General features: G+C 40.6%; 1 long non-coding RNA gene across 2 annotated transcripts; it reads right to left on the minus strand.

Moving 5' to 3' along the window:
- Positions 1–9,717: 9,717 nt before the first annotated feature.
- Positions 9,718–18,535, minus strand: LOC139681276 (uncharacterized). Of its 2 annotated transcripts, none has more exons than XR_011699501.1 (4): positions 18,260–18,535; positions 18,044–18,166; positions 11,642–11,818; positions 9,718–10,033 (listed from the first exon to the last, which is right to left on the minus strand). It is a non-coding gene; the product is annotated as an uncharacterized lncRNA (long non-coding RNA). The 2 variants fall into 2 exon arrangements; XR_011699500.1 differs by lacking the exon at positions 9,718–10,033 and adding an exon at positions 10,761–11,184.
- Between the last annotated feature and the right edge of the window lie 455 nt (positions 18,536–18,990).

The raw sequence follows: 18,990 nt of genomic DNA on the forward strand, positions 1-18,990 counted from the left end.
CACATTTCAGGACATAGCTGAAAGCTGCAGGCCAGAGCAATATGAAGCAGGACAGTTAGAGACATTCCCACAGATTGTTTCAGCTTGGGAAGATGCTCTTTGTGATCACAGCAGCTGGAAACACCAGGAGCTGAACTGTGGCAGTATGAACAGTGTAGTAGTTAACATGCATAAAGTATAAAGTTTTATAAAGTCTTCAGTGTATCTGCCTTGTCAGAATTTACAATAATTTAAGGTGCTTATTATTTCTTCAGGCATGGAACTCATAAATACTACTCAGTGCTATTTGTCATTGACTTCTCTGTCATGCATAAAGCAAAATTAAATACTTATCTCTATATCGTTAACGTATTAAACATTAGGATTTATGGGGTTTGAGATTTTACTTGCTCTGAGAACATTAACTTCCTGATGAAAGATCTAAATGCAAATAAAAGGAATGCCAAAACACCCTGGAACATAATTAAGAATACTGAGGTGCGAAGAAGCCCCAGGCACAGGAATGTGCAGTTTTCTTATTTCCCCTGTCATGGTGGGCTAGTTTTCTGTGTTCTCCATTTTTATGCACCATCCCAATGTGCCACCTTATTTCTTTGTCATCAGGTGAAGAAAATGTAAGTTCAGTCTTGTATGGATTATCAGAGGAATAGTGTTTCTGGCTTAAAACATAACCTTGATATCATCTGTACTGAGAAACAACTCAGCAGTGTCTAGATTTTAAAAAATCATAGACTGCTCTTTCCATGTAAGGAAAATTCCCTTGGTAGCTTTACTTGATTTGTTGCCCTTGTTGCTACTCAAGGGTTCCTGCAAACAGGAGCTGAAAGAGACAACATTTTAACAAATGTGTATTTCTGTAGCAGAATAGAAATGGGCTGGTGTACAGATCAAACTAAATCTACATCCTATTTTGTCCATCCAGTGCAGAATGATCACTACCACTGTTTTTGTCCTCTTCACATATGATGCCAAGCTATGCCCCAGCAGCAATGTTGGTGGACAATCCATATCCACAGATTGAACTTGCTGTCACTGTAACATCCTGTATCTCATCCCAAAGGACTTATTCAGAAGACTTTTTCCATTCTACTTTGTTCTAGTTGATTTAAATGTCCTTAGTGACATACTCTACCCTTTGATTACGAGACTTCTCACAGCCTTGCAGAGCTCACTGACAGCCCAAGGTTTGCCATTATTCATTTCTTCCATCATTCCTGCTTTTATGATCCATCAGTAATTCCTCTCACACTTATATGTCAGCTATAATGCCTCATCTTTGAGGTCAACTAACTTCACCCCTTTTGTGATTTGGTCCATTCTTTTGGCCCATTTTATTATGTTTGGATTCTTGCTAGTATTTGTGACTCTTTCCATTTAAATACAAGTTTATGCAGATCCATTTATGGACAAGCCAAATTGTCCTGTTCCAGGCTGTTGTTGTAGGTGCATATGATGAGTTTTTTGAGGGGAACAAGACATAGCTGGCTGACTTCAGCTCTGTCTCGGTCTTGTTTTCTAGTTCAAGGGCAAAGAGCCATATCTTCCCTGGTAGCTTCTGATGTGCACAGATTAAAGACTTTTTAAACATATTAATAACTGAAAGAAAAGTGGTGTATTCACATTACCAAAGTAAAAGATCTTTTAAGAGGCTGAAGATTCTTGAAAAATTAAAGAATCTGTTATTTGTTGGAGATTATAAAATCCAAAATGAATACTAAAATGTCAGCAACAAGACTTCTAGCATAGCAGTCCTCTCTTTTAAGGGGGCCTTTTCTCATTCTGTGCGTTACGGATGTTTAATTGAAAGGCTACACACAGGGTCATCAACAAGGCTCACAATGCCTCCAGCCTTACAATGCGCTCCACTTCAAAGGGATTGGCTGCATTCCTGAGCCTTGTACCAATAAGCACTAATAACACTGAAAAATGAAAACTGAAACAGATGTCTCCAATAGTATTGATTCTTATTAGCTGTTCACAGCTATTCTTACACCTCTGGGCATAACGAGGCAGAGCTGCAAGCTGGGTGTGTGGCTGCTGAGCCAGTAATGCCGTTGGAATGCTCCCACGCTGCTGCATGCTGCATTCTTGACAGACTGTCTCTATTATGATCTTAAGAAAACTTCTTTAAAATGTCATTTAAAAATGCATCAAATATGTAAACTCTTACTTAATCAGGACAGGATTTGACTGTAACATGTGCTTCTTAAAATTAAACCAAGTAAATTACAAAATGTACAGCAGGACTGACCTATACATTTATCTGTGCCTCACTTCCAATCCCAGAGCAGTTTTGGCCACTTAGAATGAGTTTAGGGCAGGTATGTGGCAAGAGAGCAGAAGAATGGCAACCAAGAATTTAAAAATTGCTGTGTGTACTGCTGTGCTGTAACTGCTCCAAGCAGACATCAGTTCTTCACACAATCTGCTCAGCAAACAGAAGTGAAACCACTCTGGTATAACCCACAAATGTAATGAATGACTATCTGTATTCTTGGCCACAAAACCAGAGCCTAAAAAAAGTGCTTCTTTGGGTTTGCAGAACTTTTTTATCTGCCTGGTTTTCTAATACGTTTTTGTTCTTTGACATCATCTTTCTCCTTAGAAAGAAGGGCAGCCCTGACAGACAGGAAGTCCAGGGGAAACAGATTTTAACCTCATCTAATGCACAGGCAATGGAGGCTGCTCCTGCTGAAGAAGTAGATAATTTTTTTCTGAAGGTTGGCAGTGTGAGAACATGTTTCAGAATGCACCAGCAACCTGTGCAACAACAGGAAAGGCAGAGAGAAGTGAAGATGCTCTAAGAAGGATAATGTGAGCAGAGCTGAACCACCTGACACTTTGTGTCCTTTTATGGTCCAGTCCAAAATATTTTCTGTCACTAAAGGCTACACAATAAGGTGTATCCAGATGCTTCATCCAGATGTAGCCTAAAATTCAGGAATTTCAAATACACAACTGGTTAGTAAGAAAGCAATAATAAAGGAATAATTTCTTATTAATAACTAAAGAATCTTTTTTCCCTTGGTTAATATAAAGGTTGCTGATGGACACAGCCCATGAACTCCAGTCCTGCTGTTGCTGCTTCCAAAGCAATGCTGAGATACAGCTTGAATTAGCAGAGAAGAGTGTCATATTCACTGAATCAGCCAGAACTTTAGACCTCTTGAGTCTGAGTATCAAGAACCCCAATGCAAACTTTATTTTACATTTTGATAAAGTCGATACCCTGGTACTCACCAGTCAGGGAGATGGGGAGTGTGTGCAGTTAATGTGTGGTTAACCTTGGCCCCCACTGCCATGGTGCCAGAAGGTTCCTCTGCATCCCTCTGTGACCCTTGCCATCTAACAGGCCAGCATAAAGTTGTGCTTGTAATTAATTCCACTGAAGACAGAGATGAAGAATCACCATTCAGGTTCTTTACCATTTGACCATTAAGTATTCATATGATAAATCTAAACAAAACAATCCAACCAACCCCCAAAACACAGACAATGCAATTATTACCAAAGTGAAGGTCAGACAAGCAAAGTAGGAAAGCTGAAAACTCTCTCATAGAGTCAGCTGTCCACGTGAACAACATGGGCAAAGGCACATGATCTTCTGCTCCAAGGGAAATTCATCCACTACTCTGCTTTCCCCTTTCCCACTGCCAGCTAATGTCAGGGTTCTTCTAAAGGCTCTGCAATGATGAAAATCATAGTAAAGAAGGAAGCAAGGATGATTGCATCAACCAAGGGAAGTTTCATGGAACAAGTATTTATTGGGTTCACTTGGATCCATTGAAGAGTAACAAGTGGAGTATCACTCAACGGGCAGGATGGATTTCGAGGTAGACAGACAGATTTAGGACTTAACTAGAAGTAAGAAATGTTGCAATGACTTGTAAAACATGTCTGCTGGATCTGGGCTTCAGCTATCCCCACTTTTGTCCCTAAAGTCCATTCCACAAGTTCTGTTATTGGGTTATATCCCAAAGGAGATTATTTTACACACATCTATATTTAATTTGCAGTGAGGGGAACACCTTGGTTTGTTTTATGTCAACATGCCTGTTTAATTTGACTTCTGATTGTTTAATGACACTGCTGCAGAGGTAGCTTTTATGGGGCACAAAAGAAAATTTAATGAAAATTATTCACAAGCCCAACTTCTGACTAGTAAAATCCAGACCTTAATGTAAGAGGCAAAGTCCCCATCTGGTACTTCTCTTTGAAAAGAACAGCCCACATGAAGGATTTATTGTGACATTACAATGCTTGATGTCAAATAATCTAGGCAGAGGAACAATATTGCCCTAAAGAGAGCCATCAGGCCCTGTGTGACATGGGTATTTGAAAGGATTAACTGCACTTAAATCAATATGGGCAATGAAAACAGGAATAACCAATCTCTTGACCGCTCAATTATTTAAGAGTGTCTTTAGTCCCCACAGAATGGAATTAAACGCTTCTTTAAGAGGACTGACAATTAAATCTATTTCTTTAATGTCAAGATAAGGACATGGGATCTGTGACTGCACTGCAGCATGAGGACGTGGCATCTCACAGAGAGGAGCACATCAAGGAGCCATAGGATGAGACTGGTGAGGGGCTTTCTGGGGGAGGGGACCTGGCTGCTCCCCACTGACACAGCTGTGGGTGCTGTACCTGCCTCAGAATCACACATGGGGCATTCTGGAAGGAACCACAGCGGCTCATCTGATCCCAGCTTCCTGCTCAAGCAGTCATGCCAGAGCACGTGGCACAGGATTATGTCCAGATGGGTGTGGAATATCTCCAGTGAGGGAGACTCCACACCCTCTCTAAGCAATCTGTTCCAGTGTTTGGCCACTGCACAGGAAGAAGTTCTTCCTCATGTTCAGGTGGAACTTCCTGTGCATTGGTTTCTGCCCATTGGCTCCAACAAGCAGAGTCTGGTCCCTCCTTTGACACCTCCCTGCAGATACTGACAGGCATTTATGAGGACCCCTCTCAGCCATCTCTTCTCAAGGCTTAACAGGCCAAGTTCCCTCAGTTTTTCCTTTTAAGAGAGATACCCCAGTCCCTTAAGCAGCTTAGCAGCTCTCCACTGCATCTGCTGCAGCAGCTCCCCATCTCTCTTGTACTGAGGATTCCAGAACCACACATGGCACTCCAGGGCTGAGTAGAGGGACCAGATCACCCCACTGGCCTCCCCAGCCATGCCAGTCTCTGCGGCAGCGTCGGGTTAGGGGACAGCCAGTCCCGTGGCAGTGCCACCAGGCAGGACTGGCTGCACAAAGCCACCCTCATATGAAAGGCTGCATCCAGAGACAGCTGCTTGGCTGTCCTAGTGCAATGCTTTAGGAGTATAAAATGCAGGCTTTAAAGTCCACAGAATACTAATAGTTGAGTGTTATTTCAAGCAATACTGTCAATGTAAGATCATTTAATTGAAGTGGACTGACAATTTCAGTTATTTGAGTTTTGAAAAGTTTGTGTGACCTATCCTAATATTGTTTTTAAGATTTTTAAGATGTTTTATGGAGCAACCACTCTGACCTTTAATGATGATAATGTTTCTCCTGAGATGTTTGTTCATCTCAAATGCACTGAAGAAATTCCTGATATGGAAAATTTTAAGAAGTTTTATTTTCAGGTGATAAAAAGGAGGTAAGAGAAGTGGGATGTATGTGTAGCATTGAATGTTCATCCATCATATTGCAGATAGCATAGGTGACAGGGATATATCAGACACCTGCGTGCCTCCTGTTAGAGTTCTCAACCTGAAATGCTGAGAGATTAAATTAGAGACAAGCCATTGCACTAGAAATCTGTGGAAAAGCAGAAGTTCTATCCACAGTTGTCCATCATTAATTTCAGTTTTTCCAAGGCTTCTGTGAGTGGCAGGACAGTTAGTAAGCCTGAATTTTTATTTTTAAGATACTTCAAAATAAGGCAAATCTCTTTTGCCTTCTCTGCTTTGTAACCAACATGTGATAGTCATTCTCAATGTGCCATAAGGGTGACTTCTGCTGTTGAGTGCTGACTGATGATGGGAAAGCTCTTTCTAGATCTTCCATCCCTGTTTGCATTTTTTAATCTATCCATTAAAATATCTTTAGAGACTAATTCTTTTCATCCAGGGAAAAAGGTGCAGTCCAGAAAAGCTGATGTTTTTCTAAGTATTTTTTAAAAACAATTTGTGGATATGTATAGCAGAAAATCATTACTCATTATTTTGTTCTTGTCACTTATAAGCATAATAGCTTCAAGGTATTGTTGATTAATGATTTCTAGTTCCTCTGATGTTCTTGTACTAACTTGCCCACATTTTGAAGTCATTGAGTAAGGTTCAAACAAAGAAAAAAAAAGGCAATTGTCACTTTGTAATCAGAGATTGTAGATTTTATAGTTTATATGTGCCCTGACACATACCCTTGCTATTGATCCAATAGCTGTGATGATGAACCTTACCCTCAGTACATGGCTGGATTTGTGGTCACCCTGCTGGTTATTTTCATGCCATTGCTTTGTTGATTATCACCAAATTATTTACTGCCTCATCTCTTGCATTAGTATTACTGAGTTGTTAATTCTTTAAAGCATTTGGATCACTTTCTCTGCCCTTTCTGCCCTGTTATTCCTCACACATTTCTAGTGGTTCCTTCATGGCTGGAGCGCACACCTTTCAACCATACAGGAACCTCTAAGCTGCAGTTTTATTGATGCTGCCATCACTGTTATCTGCCCTGAAATGCTGACAGTCTTGACGTAAGATGATTCACAACAGGTAAAGATCACAAAGATCTGCAGAACATCAGGTATCAGTGAGCCAGTGCTGGTCCACGTTGTCAGACATGGCCACAGCACATCTGCAACTGGAGCACTGCTGACACTTTTATAGCTCCAGCCGCACCTTTGCTGTCACAGTCTGTGTTTGCAGTTGCACATGTGAATGGGGAGAGTGCATGGGGCTGCCCTGCAGAGCTGAGCACCCTTCCTGAGCCACAGGGAAGGTGCAGCCACAGTCTTCTGTGAGGGAAAGGATACTCTGCTGCAGGCACCTGCTTTGCATGAGCAAGTTCAGGTGGCTGGGTGAGAGCTGCAGTGTCCCTTTTCCAATTCCTTGGAATGAAAGTATTAAACTGTTCTCTATCATACAATTTCAAGATACTGATTGTCATGCTTGATGAAATTTACATTAAACTATATATATATTTATACGCATTAGAGGCAGAAAAGGCAGATTTTATTTGCTTGCTGAATTCAGAATTTCAGAGTTCAGAACTAAGGTAGAATTTCACAGGAGAGGAATTTTTTTTTTTTCCAAAACAGAGTTAATTCTGTGAATCCAAATTTGGAGCATTTATTCTCTGCTAGCTTACTTCTGCAACACCTGAAGGATGTGGACCTTGAATATAAGTGACATTGCTGGCACAATGTTACAGCCTGTGATGCTAAGAACCAACTATTTTGGGCAATAATCCTAATGCTATGAGCATGTAGACCATTGTGTAGTGGCCCACAGTCAAGAGAAATTGCAAGGGACTGAGCAGCACAAGCCTCTCCACAGCCACAGCACTTCTGTGCTACCTGCTGCACCAACATTCGCTGTTAGCAGAGCTCTTGGGAACTGAAAACAAAAAGGGAATCTCTCCCTCACTCCCTTGCCTTGTATTCTGGCATCAGCTGACTTGAAGGCTGGATTTCAGCCACACTGACACTGTGCCACAAGCACAGAGAGCTCTGTTTTTCTCATTATATTTTACTTTCCATCTTTTGTTACTCCACAAGAATTACTATTGCTGCACATTGCATGTAACACTGCTCCAAAGTGGTGCCTGCAACCTAGGAAATGCTTCCTCACAGCTGGTGCCAGCCTCCTCCCTTTCCCGCCCTGTGACCTGAAGGCGTTTTCTGGCTCCCCTGGAAGGAAGACACAAGTCTCAGCAGGAGAGCTTCAGCTAAGCCAAGGAGGAATCATGCTGTGTGTTTTCAGGACTGACTCCTATCAGTTCTGTCCCAGTTGTTTTGACCCAGTCACCTGTGGCTGCTCTCTGACAGGGCTAGTTCATGCTTGCCTCTTGCCACTTGCTAAGTGGGAGAACTTGTCTCCTCAGACTGTGCTGTCACTTTTTTTCACTTGACAGCAGACTGGTTTGACATGGTTCTTGTCACTCAAGTGGTGTAGAGCACAGATCCCTTTAATCCATCTAACAAGAAGTTCTCTTGTCTTCTCTCAGCACAAAAAGTAATTACACAGCAAACCACAAGTGTGTGGTTTCATGCAGGGATATAAAAGAAAAGATGATGTTTGCATTAGGGTATACAGAATAATCAGACATAAAGTCTGTCACATTTTGCTTCCTTTCAGCCCTTTTCCCACACCTCAGGAAAGCCAGGGCACAGTTTAAATCAAGCTCAACAGTTAGATCTTCAGCTGGGCTCACCTCTCCTGATACAAGACCCTTGGCTTTCTGTGGCAGGTCCATGCTGTAACTGTCTGACACAGGGTTTTTTCCACGGGCTTTGCCACAAGCTGCAGCGGACTCTGCCCTATGGCTCTGGTCCTCCTCATTCACAGAATGATTCAAATCATGGACCCCTTTCAGAGGCCCCAGAGATGTTCACCCACATTGTGACCACTATGCCTGTGGCAAACTGAAGCTGTGGCCTTCAGTTCTCCATACCAGGACTCTATTATTATTTTTGAAGTTTCAATAAAAGAGAGGTTCAGTCTTTTTCAGGTGATAAAATAGGGATATTTTCCTCATGTTAATTATATTTGCTGTTCTCTAGTGCTGAAACAAACCTGGAGCATTACACTTTAATCTACCTCTTTGCCCAATTACTAACTGATGGACAGGAAAATGAAGTTATGGGAGACAAGAATTCACCCAATGCTAGTGCCTGTTCCTTTTCCTAGTAGTTGAAGGTCTGTTCTAACTGAATGGAAATAGAGTCATGTATACTTAGGCAGAAAGACAAGGAACGAGCAAGAAGTAAAATAAGAAGTCTAATCTTCCTAATAGTTCCCAGCCCAGGGAACTGAGTGTCACAGAGATGGGAAGGAAGGAGCTGGTGGAATGGTAAGCTATTTATTCTCTTATAAAGAAATATGACTTGGACAGTGTGTTTCGGAAGGAGCACGCTGAACAGGCATGAAATCAGCATTTTACTTTGTGATTATACAGATAGTATAAGCTATGAGCCTAACTGTAAGTAGATGCACAAGAACACAGGATTTGCAGCCTATCTACTGCAGAAGAAACAGTTCCTGTCTATGACTTACAGAAACAGGAAGGAATGGATGTCTAAGAACTAGCTATAAAATCCAAGGCATAGACCAAAACTCTGTTTCAAAAAGCAGTAAGATCTGTCTCTACAGCATTTCCCCCATGTCCTGGTGCAGGCCTGGACCCTGCGGAGTTTCCAGCGACCCTTCACCCCATTTACAGGAGGAGAGCCCTGGGGCCGGAGGGCTTTCAGGGCTCAACATTCCTCCTGCAAACTGCCAATTCACCTGTTTCTAAGCTGTGGCCCAACTCCTCCCCTCACCAGCACACTCTTTCATTTTATTTATTAGGGAAAATAGTGGGGATGGGTTTAATCAGTGGAGAGGTGGGATGCTGGTAGCTCCAGGGCTGCCCCAGCTGTGGGATGGAGCCAGCACTGCAGGGGAGAGGATGGCTGACAAGCTTTGCAGCTTTAATCTCCAGGGTCTTGGTGTTCCCATGGGGAAGCCCATCTCAGATCTGAGAGACAGCACAGTCCAGGCTGGTCAGGCAGAGCTGTGCTTGCAGAATGCCCGTTACTGTGTTCATTCATCAGGACATAGCACAGCCAGGAATACTTCAGAAGTCTTTCCCGTTGTCACTTCTGCATTAATGTGGAAAAACTGAGGGAATCTGAAGTAAGATACTCTACTAATGAAAGCCACAGAACGTCAGAGGCAGCGGTGACATGGCACTCCTGGGCCTGTTTGGAAGCAGGGGCAGTTCTGAAGGCAGCAGAGGGGCAGCGTGTTTATGGATACACAGAGAGAGAGGGACATTCTGGCCTCTTTTACCTGAAAGGAGTGAAAAGCACATTGTGAAGGACTTGGGAGTGTCTGCTGGGGAATGGACAGGTTCAAATTAATTCTTATTACTAGAAGCCAATAATTCTGCTTATTCCTATATGAAACACAGAGAGTGACTTGAAACGTGATCCTCTTTCAAAATGCACTTTAGCTGCAATAAAGCAAGATTTCTGAAGTACTGTCTCTACAGTCTGTCACTATGGCAACCTGTGTGGTGCCGAGCAGCAGAACCTGCACTGGGGCTGCATCCTGCAGCTGTGTCCGAGGGCAATCCAACACAGCAAAGAACAAACACTGGTTAAAATCTTCACAAAGGCATTGGGCAGGACTTCTCAGCCAACTCAGTAAGCAAATTGAGGATTGGCAAACAGCTGCCTCTAAAATTACAGTTTGGAAATCCTTTTTGACGGTATCACTCCCCCATCCCCTCCCTGCTCTGACACTGGGGCCATAGCTGGCAGCTGGGCTTGGGAGGAAGGCCAAGAATTGCTGCTTGCTTATACGCCTATAAGATCAGCAAGAATTTGTTAATACTGCAATATTTAATTTTAAAAACAAATAAAAATGTTTTCAAGAGAGAATTTCTCAAATGTTGGTAAACATTTGTGCCAGCAGTTCAGAATTGTCAGGAAAGCACCAGTTTTGTTTTGCCACTTCTGACCAAAACATATATTTGCAGAACATCTGCATTGAAAAGTTTATTCCAAGTTGAGAAAAGGTAAGAAAAAATACTTTCAGGAGAGGTCCTTTTTCTCATATGATCTCTGAGGTTGTTTACAAATTATGAAGTATTTTTGGTTTGTGTTTACAGAAAATAAAATCCTTTAAAAAGCAAGTTCAGGCATTTTGCTGAAAACAGACATCCTGACCTACAAGTTATTGCCAGTTCTTCAGTCAGAATTCTCAGTGATAAACATTTCTGGCATATTTATTGAGAATGATCTGCCACTCACCCAGGGCCCACTCCAGAGCCTCATGAAGCAGACAACAGCCTTTCCCTGAACCACAATAAGGTGAAGATCTGACCTCTTTGCAGACAGCTTTAAAAATGGGTCCTGAGTCACCAAATCCTCCTCTAAGACTTCCATCCCCTTCCCAGACCTGGGAGCACAGCGGTGCCTCTCAGCATCCTGGAGGACCTGGCCATGAGGAGAACACGCAGACTTCTTTTTTAGAGTACAGAGGCGTAAAAAAATTCTACACAATTTTTTACCTATATGTATGGAATAACTCAATAAGTGTGCCATAACTTATAAAAAATCAGAAATAAATCCACGTCTCCTATAAATACGAGACAAAAACACACCCTGTTTGTCTCATTCAAACAGAATGACTCTTTGGAAGTTGGAAAATAAATACTAAAAGTGGAAAATAAATATTAAAATTAGAAAATCAATGATATTTAATACCTACATGTTTCAAGGTTGCAGTCACTTGGTTCCTGCTGTAAGCAACTTACCAGCTGTCTGAACTCAAAGTGCTTGTTCTCAGTGGAAACGAAGTTTCAAATCCGTTCTCTTGAGTTTCGAATGACCAACCCCAGACCCAGATCTAAGCCTTGTTCTGGCCTTTTCCCACAAGTGAGGTCAAGCTTACCAGGTTTTATGCCCAGGAATGCTGATACACAGCAAATGTTGAAGTACTCTTTGCAGCATATTTGAAAATCCCGTTCTAAATTTCTTCAGGGAGAACATCAGCAGCAAGGCTGTTTGGAAAGCTGATCCGTGTTCTCTGCTATGAGAACACTGTGCCCAACCCATGCAACCAATTGTCCTGAAGGAGAAGACATTTGGTCAATTACATTTGAAAGTTTTTAAAATTAACAGATAAAAACAATAATATTTTTTCTAAAAAGTGGAATAAGGTCATAATTTGCTTCTGGGTATTCCACAAACAGGAAAGAGGCCAAATGCGTTTAATAAATGATTCACCATGAATTACACACCCAATATAGACAAAAATAAAGTTCATTCACATGACCGTGGCACAGCCTTGATGGCTTCAGCTCTTACATTCTCTCTGAAGTGGCATTTCATTAATAAAAATCAATGAGAAGATCTTAGGTGTTTTCTTATTACCTCTATGACTAGTGCAGTACCATCTGCTGAGCTCAAGGACCAAGAGGAGAGGTAAGAAAGAAGGTCCTCAAATGTAGGCTCAGGAATTTAAGTGCACAGAGGCAAGGTAGGGACGCAAATAAAATAGAAATCATCCTTATACTGCAACTGAAAATAATAGTGCACAAGCACTGCCCTTTAGCCAATACTACAAAAGGGGTAACAAGTTTCCTGGAGGATTATTGGAACCGGGAATAGATCTCTGTGTATCTGAGATGCTCAGCAGAGACAAACAAATGGTCCAGTTATAACAACAACATGCCCTTCCAAAGCAGGTCACTCCAACCTCACTTCACTGATCCCTCTTTAAGTCCAGGTTGTCACTGGAGTGCATTTATGGTGTAAAATACTTCAGAAAAAGCTGTGAAATAACTGAACTGGGAGGATATTTGCATCTGCAGATCCAGGGCTCGGGGCTGCCCCAGAATTCTTGCCCAACTGCTGGACATTAACTGGCACAATTACAGCCACAAGATCAGCTTCGGGACCATTTCTGTGTTTGGGATTTATAGAAGGTGCATTTTCATTAAAGATGGCTGAGTGTTAAGATGAAGACAAAGACAGTGATGGGGAACAAAAAGACCTGTGTATTTATCAAAAGGTTTGGCATAAATACGGTGCTGGTAGAGGGTTTCAGCTGTTTTATGTCTCAGCAACAGTTCAGACAATAACATTCATATCACAGAATGGTGTAGATAATATCTGCAATAAAACTGGGTCTTTTATGTTCAGGAGCAGACAAAGCCAGGGAAGCACATTGATAAATGAAACTGAACCTTTGCATTTCGTTGTGGTGGAGCTCCCTCTAGCTTATGGCATTAACCCTGTGTCTGTAAATCATATTTGCTCAAATTCATACCTCCATTTTCAGGGGAGAAAGGGCTTCTGATTCTATATTCTTGGAAGCATTTCTGACATTAATGATATGTCTAAAAACAATAAATTGCCCAGCTGCTGAATGGCATTAACAGCATTGATGACAGTAAATTTCAGACTTTTAAAAACAACAGTTTAGGGGGGAAAAATTGTGACATCAGGAGATGTGATTGTCATAAGCTGCTTTCTGCCTCTTTCAGCTTTATTCTCTTTTATTTTCACATGTAGAAAAATATGTAACTTTACCCACTTGGCTGAGAGAACTAGGCATTGCAAAATGGCAATGAGCAAGTTCAGGACATTCTGCAAGGTAAATTTACATGTTAAATTAATAATACTTCATTAAGTAATAAATAATCTCAATTAATCAAAATATATTCTATTCAGTTTTGTTTGTTGATAAGAAAAAATCATAAAAAGTGATTAAGAAGTGTCTTAGTCTGATTAAGGGTAGGAAAGTAATCACTATCACTTCTCTTGTGCAAAGTAAGAATACTCATTTATTGTAGTTGCAGAATCCACACAGGTTCCCCTCCTTAGGAACCCTCTCTTTTCCAAGGCTGAATTAATGGGTGGAAATACTAACTGCACCTTTTAAAAAAAGTGTCATGAAAGCTGCATTATGGAAACATTGTTTTGCTGAAATGCTAATTTGTGTAGATTAAGAAGACATTTCTGAAGAACAATATCCAAAATCTGATGTGAAGCTTAAATAAATGCTGAAATGATAAGCAGGCAGAGCTAGAGGAGAAGAGTTAATTAAAAATCTCCAAGGCAACTTATATTCCTTTGTCACAAAAAAATGCTATGCTGCTGATACCGTACCTGGAAACTGAAAAATCACCAGCTGCTGTAGCAAAGTAGAGAATAGAGAAGGATTTACTGGTTAGCAAAGTCACAAATATTCTGCATTTTAAATGCATTTGGCCACATATCTTCATAAATATTGCTCCCTGGGTTTTCTATTTAATTCAAAACTACTTATCATAAGCTCCTTTGCACACTGAAAAATTAAGTTCACTCATGTTGAAATTAACAACAAAGAATCAGTTTATTACAGACTTTGTAGAATCTGATTCAATAAGAATAAATATTAAATTCTGATTGAACACTGAAACAAAATAGATGCTTTACCTACCTTGTTTGGGGTATGAAAGCACAGTGAAAAACAGAACTGTAAAAATCTTTAGGGCTGAACTGTGTTTGTACTATTGCTGCTTCTCCACCCCAATAAATTAATTTATGAGATTTTTTTAGTTAAATATGTTATTTAGATATGTTAGAATGCTGAGATTTAGAAACTGAATGGTCTGAAAACTGTCTAATCAGAATGCCAATTTATCTGCTAAACTACAAGAGTGATAAGAGATAAAGGTTTAAAAAATACATTATTTGCTGCAGTTTACTCTGTATTAGCTGACAGAAAGTAAATCCTCCACATACTCTGCTGTAATTCAAATTACATTTGAATGTATTCTAAAGACATGGGTGAAAAGAGAAAAATACTCTTCTGAAGAGAAGAGTATCACATTTAGTTCCATCATTTTTCATTTTAAATATCACTGCTCTTCTCAAAGTGTTTTTGGTTAGTATGACATTTTAGAACACACAAATTTAGTTGAATTCAGACTTTAAAATGTTCTCCAATAAATGCAGTGTAATTTAGGATGAGTTGTACAGGTAGAAGCACACAATCACTGCTAATTAGTGATGAAGAAAGAAGATGAGGAAAGAAAGAAGTCTTTTTAAAATACATTTTTTCTGTACTGGGCAGTGTAGATGCTCCTGCTTGGAGTGTCAGCATGACAAAAATTGTGGTAAACCCCCTTGATTTACTTCTCTCATGTTATATTAAGAATTCTTGCTCTTGAATGACTCGGTGCCAGAATTGTACATCCAGTTTTGTGGGCTTTCTGAATTAATTTTCCCAAATGCATTCCTGTTACATGCTGAAATCAGTCTCTATTGTCATATTTTGGAGGAGGATAAGGGGGCAAGAGTCTGAAACTTGCTGTCCCTCCAAATCGGGAGGAATTGTTTAATTTTGAAGCACTTAGTCTGCATGAGATCTAACAAGACTCTTGTCACTTTCTTGTTTTAAAATGTATAATACAAGTTAATTTTAAAAATAAGGGCAGCTTACTATGATGGTCAGTAATCACAAATTCTTTAAAAACATGTTTTAGACTTGAAACCAAGTCTTATCATCTTAAGTGTCGATAGATCTGATAGTCGGGCACAGGAAGAACCCAGAGGCTCTTTTTATTAAACATGCTAATAACAAACTTATGTTCCCTAAATCACACTCAATACAAATAGTATGGGTTGGATTTGTAGCCAGTTCCTGACTGCTGGCCTTTCTTAATGATCTGCATCGCAACAGAAATTGCTCTTATGATCTCAAGAATGAAAATAGTTATTTGAAGCCTTACATTTTTTCATAAAAGATAAATATCATCATACACTGAAGTGCTTTTAAAGGTCAAAAGCAGAATACAAAAGTGAAACAAAAATCTGTGAAATGACTATGGCAGTGCTATGAGGTAAAGACCCTGTTTTTGAATTATCACCACACTGAAAATGCTTTGCAGTTTATATGGCTGGTAAAAAAATATTTAGTTTGCAGGCCATGTAGAGAGACAAAAGCTGTTATAAACATGCTCACATCCAGCTTTAATTTGCTGTGAGCTCACGGTAACCAACACATCAGAGAATTAGAGAAAAGCATAAAAACAACAGATGAAATGTTGCAGCCTAAAGTCCTTTGGCTCAGGTTGGAACAATTAGGCACAAATATTTATTTGTAATTTTTTCAAAGAAGATTTTCAGACTACAATTAGGCACAAATAACATGGGTTTATTTGTAATTTTTTTCAATGAAGATTTTCAGACTATGAAAAAAATTATTTTTTTTTCCTTTGAGGTCTTGCTCTGTAGCTTGGCATGTAAGTGACTTTATGTACAAAATGTAAGACGTAACTGTGAAAGTCTTCCCAAATTTATATTTAAAAATAAAATTGTTCTTATACAATCAAGTATTATAATTTTATTCTATAGGTTCCTTACAATAATTTCTTTCTTTTTTCAAAGTTCTGCTAACAATAAACCTGCAACTTTCTGCTTCTTGTTGAGTATTTTTTCATCACTGCAATTATGTGACTGAGAAATCTATAGAGAAACTCTCTTTTTCTCTTACTTGCTGCATTTTCCCTACTTACTACAATAATTTTGAAGCATCCACTGTGAATTTCTAAGCTATACATAACCCTGAAATATTTTCCCAGGAGATGACACAAATCAGAGCAAGACACTACCTCTGGGAAGAGAGAACATGCATACATACGTCCCATCAAGAATATTCTTCATGTATCAAATCAGACACAGAAAACCTGTGTATGAACAAGAGTGGAGATCTGGAGAGATAACAATTAAAAAACTAAAAGAGACTGCAACAGCCAGGAGGAAAATTAAAAAGGCAATGCCACCACTTGGCAGGCAGGGCAGGGCTCTGGGATGGGTCATCACAAGTGCCTCTGTATCACTTCTTGCAGGTAGATAGGATGCTTTGTAACTGAAGAAAACAACTAATGTGAATTTTTCCTTTGCTCCACAAATACTTTGCCTTACACTTGAGTTTTGAGGTGTTTTCCAAAGGTAAGTAAAACTGACCAGATCAAGTGGGGGCAGCAGTGGCTCCTGATCCCACCGTGCAGCCCTGTCCCAGCCCCAGAGAATGCCCAGTGGGGGTCCCAGGAAGTGGGGCTGTGCCTCTTCCCGTGTTCAGCAACTGCATGAAAATCAGTGTAACAGCAATAATTTTGTTCTTGAGTTTCTCTAACTCTGATGTACAGTGGAAGATAAATTGCTTCAATAATTTAGTTCCATTTTTTTAGTTGAAAAGTGCTCCCAGTCTTTCTTTAAAGCATACTTTTTAATACTTAAAAGCTAGAAAGGTCTATAGCGGAGAGTTGCAAGAATCACAAGGTGGAAACAGCCACAGTGAAACAGTCAGCAAAGTCCAGTGGACAGAGATACTGGGAAGTTTCACTGACTGATTTATGGACAGCACCATTTCTGTGTGTTTTCCTTTTGTGTTTTATGGTGGCTGATAAGGTTCCTTTTTTCCATTCTAAATCTTCTGTCTTGAACTTGACATTCAGTTACTGCCTTTTAACATTCAAGGGGATTTTTCAAGTTGGAGTATTCAGAGTATTCCTAGAAGACAAGCATCAAAACTGCATTCCATGCCTTAAATTAGAGACCTACTTTTCTGCTCACAAATTTAGACATCATCTTCTATAGAAATGCAATTTTATGCCATGTTCAGGTGTCACATTCAGCAAAACTAGAAGGACTTTGCCAGATTACATAACTTGCATCACTCACAGGTAATGCTTCTGGGACCTCAGGCGAATCTTTGTTCTTGGCTGGGCTCTTGCTCCACTTCATTCTCAGCTGCTTTTTTAACTGAACTGTCCTCTGCACCAGCACAAGTTAAATCCTGCCCCTTCGCATACTCAGCCCCTCAGTCTCTAAAAGCATTTTGGGTCAGTTTGTCCCGCTGTAGTTTGCCACTTGTTTATCCACACAGTTCAGGATTGCCTGGGATGGCACAGTGAGCAGGTGTAAGTGCTGGCACACCTGGGCCAACATGTGGCAGATGCACCAGAGAGGAGCTGCCAGGGTGAGCAGTGAAGGCAGTCACAAAAGACTCCTTATTTGCACATGTACTTACATCCTGACCTTAACAGGTTGAAGCAGTAATAGGCAGGTCATGGCTGTGCAACACGTTTCTCTGCAAACATTTGCCTTAAGGGGAACAGACCAATTTTTCTTGCATGCTCTGAAACAGGATCTGTTGCCCCACAAAGCTGTACATGAGCTCATAAGAAAGAGGCTTGGTTTAAAATAGGATTATTCACAGGCAAATCAAACTTTGGAAAAAAAATGAGGTTTTACACAGTTATGAAAACATGTAAGAAAAAGTGATGCAAGATGCACTAACCTGTAGTCCTATGTGGACTCAAAATCACAGCAGATGAAGGCCAACAACTGAAGACAGCCAGAGTGAAATAACTTGCCTCAACTGTTCTTAACTCTCATCTGAGGGCACAAAAGCATCTTTTTCCTAGTCAGATAAGAGATATTTTAAAAATTAAATAAGCTAATGGAGAAACAAGACTGTCTCAAAAAAGTGTCCTTCAGAAGGAGCTCCTCTTACCTGGGGAACGTGAAGTGCATTACTTTATGTGCATTAATTTTCCAATATAGTTTAGCAAAAGGAAGAGGTAAAACTTATCCTCAAACTCAGTGTAGCAGCTCTTATTTCCCAGGACATCAGCAGGCTGAGCAAGCTGCATTCCTCAGGCTGGTGCTGCCCTAAGTGCAGTGACAGCAGAAGAGCCCACGGTGCCAGCAGGGCACAGGGAGCATTCACACCCCAGCTGCACCTCAGCCCTGTCTGTAGAGATGAAAACTCCAAAGCAGAGGTTTCTCTGTGACCTCTGAAGGTTATGACTAGCGAAGCACCTGTGATCCCCCTCCCAGCACTGTGTCCTCATGACACTCTGGATGTAGTAACAGTTGTGAGCGGAGGTGTCTCTCTTTTCTTTCCATAAATCCATATGCAACCCTCAGTCCGAGGCTGAGGCACAGGTGTGGTAACAGCCTGACTAAAGGATTCCTCCTGGGAGCAAGATAAAGACCCTAACACTGCTGACTTTTAAAACAAGTTTATAGCATGTGCAGTATCATCATTTGGGGTTTTTTTTGTTCTGTTATTAAGTTATACAGAAGGTACCAACTGAAATGTAAATTAATTTATGCTGCAAAACTGTATGAACCTGATTTCTGCTCAGTGAGAGAGCCAGCACTGATGTTCCCCTCAGTGAGTGAGTGAACACTCTGACAGGTGAGGTGAGCTGCCCAAAGGTCCTGCTCCACTGTGTGACC

This window comes from Pithys albifrons, chromosome 20, assembly GCF_047495875.1.
Source record: "Pithys albifrons albifrons isolate INPA30051 chromosome 20, PitAlb_v1, whole genome shotgun sequence".
In the NCBI taxonomy this organism is placed as follows: Eukaryota; Metazoa; Chordata; class Aves; order Passeriformes; family Thamnophilidae; genus Pithys; species Pithys albifrons.